The following is a 16,235-nucleotide window of genomic DNA, read 5'->3' on the forward strand; positions in this document are numbered from 1 at the left end:
TGGATAGTATAAGGGTAAAAATTACTATTCTAACTCCAGGGGGTGCAACAGTAGGGTAAGTGTTGGATAGTGTAGTGTAATAATATGCGTTGTAGTGGTATGCGTTGTAAAGGTAGTATGCGATGTAATGGAATGCGTTGTAAAGGTAGTTTTTAAAAATGCGTTGTAGTGTCATGCGATGTAATGGAATGCGTTGTAGTGGATGTTGCGTTGTAAAAATTGCGTTGTAAATGTAGTGCGTTGTAAAAGTTGCGTTGTAAAGGTTGTTCCCCGTTTTACACACATGGGAAATTTGCACTATGCCTGCCAACTGTGAGGACAAAAATATGTTTAACTGCTGCCATACCATCCCTTTTCTGTGAGGAAGTTTGACCTCCATATTACGAGTTGGGCAGATTGGCTTTGTGAAGACCACCGCTGGACCCCGAGACCGCCAGCAGACCGCTGACCGCCATGTTCTCAGCCAGAGAAAGCAACCATCAGAGAGCAGTACAGGGGAGCTGCACCGCTGTGCGTATTATGAATTGCCTGATCCACGAGCAGACAACCGTGGTCCGACCGCCTGCTTCAAGGTGGCAGTGACAAAGGATTTGGGGTGCATACTCCTTTTTTCTTCCAGGCACATTCTGACGTGGATCCCTTTCTCCAGACCCCCATTTCACAGCATGATCTTCACCCTGATGAGTCCTTTTCGAACCATATACCCATTGCCAGGACTGCCCACATATGAGCTGAACCCCGTTAATAGGTATATGGTATTTTTCCACATATAGCATGCGTATGTGTGCATCCAAAACATATGCAGTCGAAATGCACAGACAGGCATTGATATATTTTTAAAACAAACTCACTGCTGCAAGATCCTTGCCTCCAAACCGCCAACCCCGTGGTCAGCTCATTATATGGTGGGCTTCGGAACGCCAGCTCCGTGGGCTGCTGGCAGGGGCAGACTCAGTCCTTTGGCCGTCGGACCACCAAACTCTAATAAGGCCCTTACTAACATTTTAACATACAGCTCTCATGTGGCTCCATGTGAAGGCCGACATTTTAAGACAATACAGGCTGTCATCCACCAGTACTTAGCATATGCAATATTTCTTGAAAGAGATGTTGAACTCGTGCGCTCTACGCAAAACTACAAGTTCCTGAATACAACATGCTGCTGTCTTAAAAGCCAGAATGACTGATGGCATTATGTCACTTTAAGGCCTTGTAAAAAATAAAGTTAAAGCTTGATGTTCTCCCTTTTTTGCGAGGAGGAAATAATAGGTAAACAATAATTTGGAGAACAAGGCTTAGATGGAGTTTCACATGCAGATGTGAACATACCTCTCTTAACACTTCTCTGAAAAAAAAAAAAAAAGAATACTGAAAAGATCTTGGCACCCAGAACAGTAGGAGCCTACATGGAGATTGAGCACTCACTTTGAATGAACAGCTCTTGCAAACCGGCTGACTTTAATCCTTCCATTGCTTACATTTAGGAAACAACTTTTTTACTTTTACTTTCAGTGCTTTATGAGAGTTCATGTGTTTTCTAGCTTTCACTCTTTTTTGCTGCTTCCCTCGCCCAAACACCAGTGCTCCATGCTTTTCCCTCACTCCCTCTCCACTTGCCCAAACTCATCCTTTCTCCACCTCTCCCTGGCTTTTTTTTTTGGGCTTCACCAGCCCATTCTCAAGTGCCCCCATGCTCCCTTATCCCCTGTCCAGTCCCCAGTGCTTCCCACTCACCTCACCCCCGCCACAAGCTCCTGCATTGCTTCCCAAGTCCATTACGATCCATACCTTTTTTTAAATTAATTTTATTTTCGTTGGAAGGACCTGCAGCTGCCATTTATTGCTGGGCCACTTTGCAGTAGAAAACTATTATTTTGTTACTTTACCGATAAAAATCGATTTTTTTTCATCTTGGATCCGTAAATGATCAATTACCTTACATTATTTCCTAGACAAACACAAGTGTGGTGAGTAATGGTGCCTAAGTAGTAATTCCCACTAAAGTAGTGTCCCACCAGGACCTTCCCTACACTGGTTCATCGCCCCGGATACGCACTATGGACACCCTTTGGCCAGGCATGGCCAAAGGCTATATAATATAGTGGCGTAGACTGCACTTGGTCTGCTGCCAGCACCTTACTCCGTGTGTGCAATTTGCCAGCAGCGACTAGTCCTCGCTCTGTGGGATTTTCCTAGGACACCGGGGAGCCCCACCACAACCTGCTCTGGCTGGGTTATCACACCTTTTTGATTTATTTTGGGGCTTACACTGCACAACATTGTCAAAATTAATTAGTGAGTAGGTAACAAAGGCGAGACCTATTTTTTTTGCCACTGCTTATTGTTTGCGTTGTCGCTGCTAATAGTATTATTATTACTCGATGTTTTCACAATAAACCTTGTTTGATTGCGTCCATTTGTTCCTGCAGAGGGCAGTATGAAGTCAGTTATGGGGGAGAAAGATATAGCCAAAAGAATGGCATCTTTGGATGTGTTAGAATAACTGGTTATATCCGTTTTTAAAATAAAAAGATTAAAATCACATTTTTGAACTGGAACTTTCACCTGACACAACACACACTAAATCAATAAGCAACATCGATATTATGAACAGCATGATATGAAGAAATGTCTTGGAGTGTGCTTTTTAGAGTCATCTCAGTGCTGATAGGTGAAGATGAATGTGAACGCGAGAGTTTGAAAACAAAGCATATATATATATATTCACTAAAAAAAACACAGGTTTCAGGGACGTTATAGTTAGTTGAACATTTGACTCATAAAACCAGAGAAATTCGCCTGTTCTAGTTAGTTGAGCTAACTATAACTCGCGTGCCTGCAATGCACTGCTGATGATGTCACATATTACATCCCTCATGACATGGTCAGTGTCATCACTGATGACATCTCAAATGACATCACTGATGACATCACTCATGACATTATCCAGTGAATGTGTGTTTCTATAAAATGTAAATATGTTTTATATATATATGCCAAGGTGTATTGAATAATGAATGCATTTACAAGTGCCTAAAGGAATTATTTTGTATGTATGTGACTGACTGTATAAGTGAGTGATTGAACGTGTCTTACTGAATGCATGGGTTACTGACTAAACTGTGTAAAAGTCTGTATTAGTCTCTCCATTGGTGTGTAAGCAACTGCATGGGTTGCTGAAACCTACATGAGTGTCTATATAGGCTATTGATTTGTTGTCTGAGTATCTGTATGGGTCCCTGAGTGCCTGTGTGGGTGGGTGGGTGTATGAGTCTGTGCATAGATGTCTGAGTGGGTGATCCAATGGTTGTATGGATTAAAAAGTGCATCTGGAAAGGGTTGTATGGGTGAGTTAGTGTGTCTATGGGTGTCTTGGTGAGTGAATAAATGTCTCAGTGGTATATCTGTGACTAACTACATATGTTTTAAGCCACTATATGCGAGTGTTGGAGTATATAAATGAGTATACGTGAGACTAAGTTATTTCAAGAGTGGGTGTATAAATAAGTGTCTGCTTCTATCAGTGATTGTATAAGACAGGAAATATGTGTTAGTACCTGTATAAATAAGTGATGTGGTATGTCTAAAAATAACAAAATTGGTGTGTATAACTGTATACATGATTAAATGGGTATGTGATTCATTCTTTGTATTACTGACTAGGCGTGTGAGTAACTGTATGGATGAGTGACAGCGTATGACTGCATGTATAGATGTATGAGTGCATATTATAGTCCTCTATTGATGAGTAACTACATGTATAAGTGACTGGATGTGTGTGTAGACCTAGGAAAGAGTGAGTGCTATGTAACAAAAGAATCACCTTCCGTCTCCTCACCCACGCACACAAAGCCCTACACGTCAAGGCTCGAGCTACCTCAACAACCGAATCAACTTCTACGCTCCCAAACGCCACCTCCGATCAGCCAGCCACGCCCTCGCCGCCGTCCCCCGCATCCGAAGAGCGACTACAGGAGGAAGGTCCTTCTCCTACCTGGCCGCCAAGACCTGGAACTCCCTCCCGACTGACCTGCGCTTGACCCAAGACCATCTCTCCTTCAGGAAGAAGCTCAAGACCTGGCTGTTCGAGCAGTAGCGGCACCCCCCCCAAGCGCCTTGAGACCCTACGGGTGAGTAGTGCGCTATATAAATGTCATTGATTGATTGATTGATTGATTGATTGATAGTATTTGGCATTCTTCTGTGTATGGTTTAAAAAATAGTCAGCATTTTAGAATGGGTGTATCAAAGTTTATATTAGAGCATCAGTATGTGCATCAGATTGTCTCGTGGATGAAGACATGAGTGATGTCATCAGTGATGTCATCACTGACCTCACTGACCATGTCATGAGGTTTGAGGCATGTGGGCTGCTGAATTCATATCTGTGCATAGATCGCCGCCTAGTGTTGGGTCCGGATGATTGCACATTGTTGTCCTGGAAGAGTCTTCGAAGTATCACAAGATAGGTGGCTCCTCCCCTGGACTACAGTGCGCATGGGCATCCTCTCCATCCTTAGATTGTTTTTTTCCGCCATTGGGTTCGGATGTGCTTATCTAAGCTCAAGTTAGGAAAATTTAGTTTAAGGCCAAAAGGCCTTTAGTTCTCGTCGGTACTGTTCCCGTTCGGTATCGACCAGTTTCTTTAGTGCTTTAGCATCAAGCTTTTCGGATCCGCTTGGTCCGAACATCGAACTTCGATTGACGATGGAATCGAGGACTCCCTTCAAGAGATGTCCTTTATGCCATGCGAAATACCCACACATCGACGTCCACCCGGTATGCAACAAATGTCTCTCACCGGATCACGATGAGTCGAAATGTATGGCCTGCGCCCGGTTACGATCGAAGAAGACTCTCCGGAATCGACGGGCAGCGAGATTGGAGGCGCAGCAATCGGCGCCTGCCCCGGCCAACATCTTTAGCACCGAGGACGAAGACGCCGAGAGCGTGGAAGACGAAGACTCCAGCCCCGCTTCCGAACGCGACTCCCGATCGGAAGACGACGATGAGGTGATCTTTCAGGGAGAAGAAGTCGTCGAAGAGGTAGGAGACTACGATGAGGCCCTTGGGACCGAGGAAGATAGCTCCAGCGAAGAGCTAGGCCAACCCGTCGATACGGAGGCCGAAAAACTTAGTCGTCATAAGGCTCAGGTCGAGGGATCGCCTACGGGCCTTACCCAAGACCAATCTCACGGTTCTTCGGCCCCGCCTCCAGGCCCGGCCTCGAACATTTCACAGGAGCCATTACTATCGAAGACGACTGGCTTCCCTTCAGCGAAACCGAAACCGTCCATCGCACCGGTTCCATCGAAACCGAAAATGGTTGCGATCGGCTCGAAGGCCTCGAAGCCCTCCACTCCTTCGACGCCGACAAAGGTCATCGGCTCCGACCGCGCCAAAAGAGATTTCGGTGCCGAGCTCACCGCAGCGGATCGGGGCGCCGAGCCGAAGAAGAAGGCCCTCGGCCCCCACACAGCACCTCGCCCTCTGGCACCGAAGATTACGGCCCAAACCACCAAAGTCAAGGTGGCCAACCCGTCTGCATCGACGTCGAAGACGGCGGCGCCTGCCAAGTCATTGACTCCGATGAGCGTCGATGCCTCCCTCCGGATCGACGACCCAAAGACTTCAAAAAAGTCGGATGCCGCTTCGACGCCTACCTCTAAGGTGCCGATCGGTTCCAAGGCGCCATCTGCATTCACCGTGCAACAGGTCTCAGAATCGTTGCAATGCATCAGGGACCGGGCAACCCTCCAGCCCCGAAAGGCACAAGAGCGCAAAATCACCCTCGGCGCCGGTGAACATTACGTTTGGATTGCCGCCACCCACGGCGCCGAAAATGTTCGAGATTCGGACACATGTCCGCCAAACACAGTCCCCATCCACTGGACAAACCGATATCGAGCCTTCACGGGCACACATTATCGACGCCGACACTGGTAGGTTGATGCTCCGCAAGCGGAAAATCACGCCAGAGAGGGGATTGGACTCCTACAGAATTCCTCTCAAACACAAATTGCCGGCAGGATCAGAAACAGTGCTTCATGAACACTTACAACCCTTCCATCAGGATCCACCGTCCTTTTCTCCTACGCATTCAGAGACAGACGCAGGAGAGGACTATGTAGGGGATGATACCACCTACCCTGGGGATATCGATCCTGATGATCACTTGCAAGACCCAGATCAGGCATGGGATGACCCCACCGACCAGGGTACCGCGCCAGATACTCCTGACACGCAGCTTTATAACATAAAGACATCTCCCACAGAGGACACTGCTGCCTTTAATGCCCTCATAGAATGGGCTGCTGCCAATCATGGAGTGGAACTCCATTCTGACACTGTAGAAGAAGACTTCTTAGTGGACACTTTCGCCTCCTCTGAAAAAACTGTCAAAACTCTGCCAATGTTAAAAGGAGTTCTAAAACCTGCAAAAGACATTTTTAAAGAAACAACCAGGGCACGGGTGCTGAACCCCAGAATCGAAAAGAAATACAAGCCTGCACCCGGAGACCCTATGTACATTAGGGGTCAGTTACCTTTAGACTCCATGGTTGTTGCTAATGCTCGCAAAAGAGCCCACTCACAAACAACGGGTGATGCTCCTCCCCCAGACAAGGAGTCCAAAGTGCTGGAGACATCAGGCAAACGGATTGCAGCGCAAGCGGCAAACATCTGGCGCATTGCCAACACACAGGCACTCCTGGCCCGTTATGATAGGTCCCACTACGACACACTAGAATCACTGCTACAACATTTGCCAGATGAATATAAAGAGGCAGCGGAGCTCCTTATCCGAGAGGGACAACTCCTTACCAATGCATCCATCAAATGCGCACTGGATGCAGCCGACACTGCAGCCAGGGCAATCAACACAAGCGTCATGTTGAGGAGGCACGCATGGTTGAGAATCTCAGGCTTCAAGCCTGAGATTCAAAACAATATCTTAAATCACCCGGTCAACCCGGACTATTTATTTGGCCCTGAAGTTGACACTACCCTCGAAAAAATTAAGAAAGACACTGACACTGCAAAATCAATGGGGGCTCTCCAAACGCAGCAGTTTCGTAGTGGCTCCTTTCGTCGCCCCGGGAATAGAGGAGCAGCTAGAGGTCAGGGGTCACAGCAGCAGTACAATAAAGGGGGCACACAAAGTAACTATGATAAAACCACCAGAGGAGGATATCGTGGATCCAGCACCAAAGACAGAGGACTTGGGTACGGCAACACCAGGTCTTCCCCCAAAAACAAACAGTGACGCCCTCTCCCTGCCCCCCGACCACATAACACCTGTCGGGGGGAGACTACAACAGTTCCTGACAGTCTGGAAAACGATGACCACAGACAGGTGGGTCAGGGACATTATCCAGCACGGTTACTGTCTCGAATTAACGTCCACTCCACCCAACATACCGCCAAAGCACCGTCCTATGTCCGTAGAGCACTTGGCATTATTGCAGCAGAAAGTGCTAAGTATGCTGCAAAAAGGTGCAATAGAGGTCGTGCCCGTCAACCAACAGGGGACAGGGGACAGGGGTGTACTCTCTGTACTTCTTAATCCCAAAAAAGGACGGTTCGCTCAGACCTATACTAGACCTGAGACAACTCAACCAATACATTCTCTCAGAGCATTTCCATATGCTCACCCTACAGCAGGTTATACCGCTCATCAGTCAGGGAGACTTCCTAGCCACACTGGACTTAAAAGATGCGTATTTCCACATACCCATACACCCTTCACACAGGAAATATCTCAGGTTCACTATTCAGGGGCATCACTATCAGTTCAAAGTTCTCCCCTTCGGAGTAACAACAGCACCCAGGGTCTTTACCAAGTGCCTAGCAACAGTGGCTGCGGAGACAACACATTCACGTCTTCCCTTACCTGGACGACTGGCTTGTTCAGGCAAAGTCAGCCCAGCAATGTGCCAACCACATGTCCCTCACCATTCACCTTCTTCACAGTCTGGGATTCTCACTAAATTACCCAAAATCACATCTCCAACCCGCACACGTACGACAGTACCTGGACGCGACCATAAACACTCTGGCAGCCACAGCTCAGCCAAATTTAGTGAGGATCAACAGCATGCAACTGCTGATCTCAAAGTTCAAACCTCAACACTCCCTTCCTGCGCGAGTGTTCATGCAGTTGATAGGCATGATGGCCTCCTGCATTTTCATAGTCCCGCACGCGAGACTACATATGCGCCCGCTTCAGGAGTGCTTGGCACATCAATGGAATCAGGCTCACGGACAATTAAAAGACCTAGTGTTGGTGAGCGGTCGGGCATACAACTCTCTGCATTGGTGGAATCCACAAAACCTTTGCAAGGGCCGACCGTTCCACGAGCCTGTTCCACAAATAATACTGACAGCGGACGCCTCTCTCCAGGGTTGGGGAGCTCATGTACTCACTTACACAGTGCAGGGACTATGGACGACACAACAAAAGAAGATGCACATCAACGTTCTGGAACTGATGGCAATCTTCCTAGCCATGAAGGCATTCAAAGTACACTTGTGCAACAAAGTCGTGTTGATCCGGACGGACAACATGACTGCCATGTACTACATACAGAAGCAGGGAGGAACACACTCTCCACAGTTGTCTCATCTGGCTCCGAGCATGTGGAAGTGGGCCATTCAGAGGAACATATTCCTCATGGCGGAACACCTCCCCGGCAAGGACAACCAGATGGCGGATCTGCTCAGCAGACACAGCCACCAGATGCACGAGTGGGAGCTACATCCGTCAGTACTCCAACCGTACTTCCAACAGTGGGGTCATCTAGAGATAGACCTATTCGCCACAAACGAAAACGCAAAATGCCAAAGCTTTGCCGCCAGGTTCCCACAACCGCAGTCACAGGGCAATGCGATATGGATGAACTGGTCCGGTAGATTTGCGTACGCTTTTCCCCCAGCGCCATTGATACCGCTAGTGGCACGCAAACTGCGACAATACTCACTAACACTCATCCTAGTTGCATCCACATGGGTGCGCCAACCATGGTACACCACCTTTCTAGAACTTTCCGTGGTGCCGCATCAAAGGCTGCGGATCAAACCCGCACTTTTAACGCAGAACCATGGCGAAATTCAGCACCCAGATCCGCAACAGCTGAACCTGGCAATCTGGCTCCTGAAGTCTTAGAGTTTGGCTACCTAAACCTGCCACCTGACTGTATGGATATCATCAAGGAGGCCAGAAGACCCACTACCAGAGCTTGCTATGCGGCTAAATGGAAGAGGTTTGTCATTTACTGCAAGAACAATGACATTAACCCGCTGGACGCATCCATTCAAAACATCATCTGTTACCTCTTACACTTATACCGATGCAATCTGGCATACAACTCAATACGTATCCATTTAACCGCGATAGCAGCCTATCTTCAAAACAGGCAGCACCTCTCTTTATTCAGAGTGCCTGCCATCAAAGCCTTCTTGGAGGGACTCAAACAAGTAATTCCCCCAAGACACCCACCGGCACCGGTGTGGAACCTCAACGTGGTCCTCACCAGATTAATGGGTCCACCCTATGAACCTCTCCATTCATGTGAGATTCAATTCCTCACCTGGAAAGTAGCTTTCTTAGTGGCAATCACTTCGTTAAGAAGAGTTAGTGAACTCCAGGCACTAACCATTCAAGAGCCATTCATACAGGTTCACGCAAACAGAGTTGTACTACGTACAAATTCATGCCCAAAGTAATATCGCAGTTCCACATGAATCAAACTATTGAACTGCCTGTTTTCTTTCCAAGTCCACAAAATGTCGCAGAGAGAATGCTCCATACACTAGATGTAAAGAGGGCCCTCATGTACTATATAGACAGAACTAAGGACTTTAGGAAAACAAAACAACTTTTCGTTGCCTTTTCTCCACAACACAAGGGCAACGCCATTTCCAAAGCAGGGATAGCCAGATGGATCGTTAAATGTATTAAAATTTGCTATCAAAAAGCTAAACGCACATTAACGATTCCCCCACGAGCCCACTCAACACGAAAGTTAGGGGCGTCCATGGCTTTCCTAGGAAACATTCCTTTACAGGAAATCTGTGGAGCAGCCACATGGTCCACTATACATACATTTACCAAACACTACTGCGTAGATGTACACTCAAAACAGAAGGCAGCTGTAGGACAGGCTGTTCTCAAAACTCTTTTTCAGACTGCTGCAGCTGGCACGGGCAGCCGCCGCTAAAGGAGGGACTGCTATATAAGCTCTTCTGTGCCCATGACGAGATAGTCTCGTCATGGAGCACGGTCGCGCTGTGCCCATGATGAGACTATCTCGTCATGAACCCCACCCACTAATTAAACGCCCGGCACAGGAGGGGGAAAGGGCATGGCACAGAAGGGGATAATCTATGCACAGATATGAATTCAGCAGCCCACATGCCTCGAACTGAATATGCTACTTACCAGTATGCATCTGTTCTTGGCATGTAGGGCTGCTGACATTCATATCGCCCACCCTCCTCCCCGGCGCCTGTAGCGGCTGCAGCACTCAGAATTACTGTATAAGCATGGTCATCACTTTCTGTATCTACTCCATCACTGCCACAATGGCGAAAAACAATCTAAGGATGGAGAGGATGCCCATGCGCACTGTAGTCCAGGGGAGGAGCCACCTATCTCGTGATACTTCGAAGACTCTTCCAGGACAACAATGTGCAATCATCCGGACCCAACACTAGGCGGTGATCTATGCACAGATATGAATGTCAGCAGCCCTACATGCCAAGAACAGATGCATACTGGTAAGTAGCATATTCATGATGTAATATGTGACGTCATCAGCAGTGCATTGCGGGCGCGCGAGTTATAGTTAGCTCAACTAACTATAACAGGCGAATTTCTCTGGTTTTAAATGAGTCAAATGTTCAACTAACTATAACGTCTGTAAAACCTATGGTTTTTTCAGTGAATTTCAAAGGTTTTTTAAATATTAATTTCATATTTTAATGTTGATAAAACCTACATTTTTCCTATTATATTTTTTATATTTTGGAACTCTATTATACTTCTTGTTTTTAACTTTAAAAATCATGTAATGTTTTATATCTTCCTCCAAAAATATGTATATATTTTTTATTTTTTGGGGAGAAAACTGCACTCCCATACTGGTAGTGTACAAAGCTCCATCACCACACAAATCCTATCCGCCATATTGCTAAACTCGTAAATGATGCGCATTTCGTATCCGACGAGCTCGTGGCACCGCGTCCCGCGTAACATCATATACGCAAAAAGTCACCCCAGGTACTACTTTGGTATCCAACGGGTACGCAGTACCAATCCACGCGTTATGTCCTGTACGTATGGATACGCACCTGCTGCGTGTTGCGTATTTGACGAGTACACGCTGCCAGCCCCTGTGTTACGTCACAGACGTATAGTATCGTGCCGGCTACGCCATTCCCCCTTTTTTTTTGTCTCAAAAGTATATCTAAATAACTTTAGACAGTATATGAGAGCACACGAAAATCTAAATTATTTTAAACATTTATATATTTCTAACTGTAATAAACTTATATTATGATAAATATATTTTGTCAAAATTGCGTCGGGTGCGGCCTCCTTGCGCGCTCGGTGCGCGATTGCTATGTGACCTAAAAAAAAGCATTTGCCATTGTAACAGTTGTACGACCCCACCCATTTTACTCATTCTCTCTACAGCGTTTGATGAGAGACACCTCTTCTGCTTAGAAAGCGTTTTTGAAAAGGGTTTTTCTGTATACACATATCTTATACTACACACAACATGCAACGATCATCTTGATCAATATTCATGCTCTGTACATTAGCCTTCCACGTGTGATTGCCATGCATCTCAAACGTTCCATCAAAAAACAAATATGTGTTACACGATGCCCCTGGTGTGTGTGATGAATACAGGCCCCAGCTAGGCCCGCAGGACACAAGGGTTCGCTCTCCTGTAATGGAATCTACAAGGAAGTTGGCACGGAAACTGCAAAGTACAAGGACAGCCTTTATTAACCCTTAAGGGTGGTCCTACAATCCACACAACACTCTTCAGTATTGCATAGAGTAGCACAAAGAACTTACGTACATGGTCCCCTTTTATACACAATAGAGGGGCTCATAAGTGGGTGGATACAACATGAGGCCGAAGAACATTACCATTTATGGTCATTTTCGATACTGAATCAATATGTGGGCGGAGCTAACACACTCCTTGAGCCCGCGAAAACATGGTCAAGCAAGGCTAACTGATAACAGATGTGGTCAAGTCTGGGCATGTGCCAGATGGACAAAGGAGCTATTTATAGACTGTTACTAGGCAGATTACAAGAGCAACTAACACAGAGGTTGGACTCTTCTCGTGGGGAACACGTGGAAGCATAACAATACAAAATGGAGTCCAAACTTCGGTCAACATAACGGAGAAAACTTGATCTAGAGAAGGGAATAAATGTCTTTAGTGAATGCTTAATCACATCGTTGTTTCAATTTACAACAGACGACCCTTTCAGCATTTACTGAAGACATCCGGTTTGTTAGGATAATCATCATATATGTCAATTGTCATCATTTCTTCAACTTCTTTAGCTAAACGTTTCTGGTGAGCAACATCGGCAATAGCTTTCTTATCAGGGATACAGAATGATACACATAATGAGCAGAGCAAGGGACCACATTGAACACAGATACAGCACGAAAACAGAACCGCTACAATAATGCAGAGACCAGTTAGAACCTTCCATCCCCAGGCAGTAATTAACGCCCAAAACCATCCAGAAAAGGACCAAGTGCCGTTTTCTGTATGGATCTCAGCTGCAATTTTATGCAGTTTATTGATGGCATTATAAACTGATGGCGTATGATCAGGGATAAACACACAACAGCTACTTCCAATAATTTTACATGCTCCTCCTCTGTCAGCTAGCATAACGTCTAATACCATACGATTCTGTAATGCAACAATTCTAGTAATTTGCAATTCCTCCGTAAGATTCCCAAGAGCAGCAGCAGTCTGATTTGTCACAGCTTCTACCACTCTTGTTAATCTTCGGATCTTCCTACTGTTCAGGGCAGCTCCAACAAAGAAAAACAGTCCTAAGTTAAAATCAATATACTGCTGCAGACTGGTATCAGTCTGATCTACATCGTCAATTGATAAAGTACGTTTATACCTATTTACAGTCACATTATTCAATAATTTCAGATCCTTATGATAAGATGCGGGAGCTAGGAATACAGGAGGTAATAGAAATGATACATAGCATACCCCAGACCACCCAGCCGGCAGACGGTAATAACCTTTATTTCCACACACAAAGTACGTATTATGGGAGGCTAAAAAGGTACTATTGTTCAACCCATCAATGTTCAGAACAGTAATACAATCACTAACACCAACAGGGATAAAACCCACACTCTGGACACACAGGTCCGCTTGAGCTTGTGCTACTTGAATCACAAATTTGTCCTTTCCCATAGTGTCTCTTGTGTTCGTGAAGATGTAGGGAATGGATTCATTGTCTGGTCGGTACTCTTCCCACTCCCAAATTGTCCCATTCGCCTGTGGATACCCATTTTTGTCTTGATGGCATTCTTTATTGAGTCTGAAGAGCAATCGTCCCACTGTCGGTTTCCGAGTGGCAAAAAGCAAAGTATACCATGCTCTACAAGAGCCATTATGAGAGAAAGGAAGTGGTATAAATGGCGTTCCTCCTTTCTTCTGATGCGCTGGCATCATCCCACATATCCAACAGTTCGTAGCATTCGTAGCAACGTGGGTATGATGCAGCATCTGGATGAAAGTGTTGTTCAAGTAAGACTGTCGATGCTTCAACTCTTGATACGGTAATGTATAAAAGTAGTGCTCCTCAGGCACCGGAGTTGTCAACACTTCCGAGCGGGAGTTACATCCTCCACGAACCACGTGGTTATCCCAACAATGGCTACTGTCAACATGAACCCTAATGCACAAAGGATTTTCTTTTTCTCCATGTCAAAGTAAAAATAAAAACCCAATATCTTCCTGAAACTAAAAGTCTGTCAGAACTCTTCCCCTTGGGCAGCGGTTGATTTCTTCACCAGCGGGCCAAGACGGGTGTCGCTACACTAATGCAGGGCTGATCCCCCCCCCCTTGCCTCATCGGCTCTCCGTTTCACTAACCCAAGGGCCGTTCTGACAGTATGTCCCGGTACTGGAAAACTCACTTCCTTGGTCGAAGATGATATCGCCTTCCTCCAGGAGTCGCGTGGTCCGGAAAGAGCTCCTCAGTGGCGTTTGGCTCCGCAGCACGGCCTGTCTCTGCAGCCAAGATTTCTCGTTGATCGGTCAGCACGGCAGGTTCCACCAATCCGGGCGGCACCTTCCTACAGTGCAGGGAATGGATCCAATTCTTTCTGTTGGAGACTCGCACAGCCGTCCTCGTTGCGAGGAGGACCTGCTCAGGACCCACCCATCTCGGTTCCAAGCTGTTTGTTCTGTCAAATATTTTCACCATCACGTGGTCACCAGGTCGGAGACCATGTCCTTCACCGGTAGACCGATCAGGGAGCGCCTCTCGGACCTGTTGATGAATAGAAACCAAGTTATCCGTTAACTGTGCCAGATAATCGTTCATCATTACACAAGGTACATCATACACAGCCTTAGGTTTTGGTGGACCCCAAATATTCATTGGGCGTCCGAAGACAATCTCGTACGGCGTAAGGCCAGTTCGAGAGTGTGGTACCGATCTAATTGACAATAACGCCAGTGGCAGAGCGTCTGGCCAAGTCAAGGACGTCGAAGCTTGAATTTTAGCGATCTTGAGCTTCAGTGTACCATTATACTTCTCGACTAGTCCTGCAGACTGAGGGTGAAATACCGCATGAAACTTCTGGGTGATGCCCAGGCCCTTCAAGACGTACTTTATAACATCCGCTACAAAGTGAGGCCCATTATCACTCCACAGAAGTCTACAGACGCCATATCGAGGGAAGAACTCTTTCAGCAGCAACTTCGCAGTAGTCATTGCAGTATTGTCTTTCGTAGGGTACGCTTCAACCCATTTGCTGAAAGCGCAGACCACTACTAGAACATACTTCAGATTGTTACAGCGCTCAAGCTGGATGTAATCCATCTGCAAAACCTCAAAGGGTGCAGTAGGTGTCACAAATCCTCCTGCCGGAGTTCGAGTACCTTTTCCTGGGTTATACCTCAGGCAGATCATACAGGTCTGCACCACCCTCTTCGCTGTGCTAGCAATCTCTGGATGCTCCCAGACTTGGGTAAGCAATTTCACAATTGCGGAAGCTCCAACATGTGCTAGCCCATGTGCCATCTGAACCATAGGTTGTACAAAGGCCGTGGGTAATTTCCATCTATCCATCTGCTTATTTCTCCAGCAGCCCTAGTCATCCAGTTCTCCCTCACTAGCCCATTGTTCCCGCTCTTTGTCAGAAGCGGCCCTTTGCATTTCCCGCACTTCCTCCTTCGCATCATGCCATCTTTCCACCTGTGACTTTACTACATACATAGCAGTAGCACCGGGCTGCATCGCAGTCTCCCGTGCTACTCGATCCGCTAACGCATTCCCTTCTCCAACTTTATCAACTACTTTCCTATGGGCGCTACACTTAACGATGGCAATTTTCTTTGGGTATGTCAGTGCAGTTAAAAGATTGTGAACTAACTCTCCATGCATTATCTGTACTCCATGTGACGTCAAAAACCCTCTCTCCTTCCAGAGTAGGCCGAAGTCATGCGCTACTCCGAAGGCATAGCGGCTATCTGTATAAACATTCACACATAGTCCTGTACTGAGCTCACATGCTCGTGTTAATGCTATCAGTTCCGCTGCTTGAGCTGATTTCTGTGGTATGCGTGCTGTCTCCACTATCGTTTGCAATGTGGTAATCGCATACGCTGCTGAAGTCGTACCATCTGGTAGCTTCAGCCAGGATCCATCCACCCACAGTTCTCCATCTACATCTGAAAAGGGCGTATCCTGGAGATCAATACGACCCTTTGTCTGTTCCTCAGTCACGAGAATACAATCATGCGCTTTCCGCGCCTCAGGCTGGGTTTCGGGGTATGACAACAATGTTGCCGGGTTTAAAGTTACGCACCTTTTTAACGTAATATGAGGAGCCAAAAGCGTCAACTCATATCCCGTTAAACGGGCGCTGGTCAAATGCTGCGTCTTTGTTTGATTAAGCAGGGCATCGACAGCATGGGGGACTAATACCAACAACTTAT

At 46.6% G+C, this 16,235-nt stretch overlaps 1 protein-coding gene across 3 annotated transcripts in view; it reads left to right on the forward strand.

Moving 5' to 3' along the window:
- The window catches only part of STXBP4 (syntaxin binding protein 4), a 686,902-nt gene that overhangs the window by 83,228 nt on the left and 587,439 nt on the right, over positions 1–16,235 (forward strand). The window lies entirely within an intron of this gene.

This window comes from Triturus cristatus, chromosome 7 (assembly GCF_964204655.1).
Source record: "Triturus cristatus chromosome 7, aTriCri1.1, whole genome shotgun sequence".
Taxonomy (NCBI): domain Eukaryota; kingdom Metazoa; phylum Chordata; class Amphibia; order Caudata; family Salamandridae; genus Triturus; species Triturus cristatus.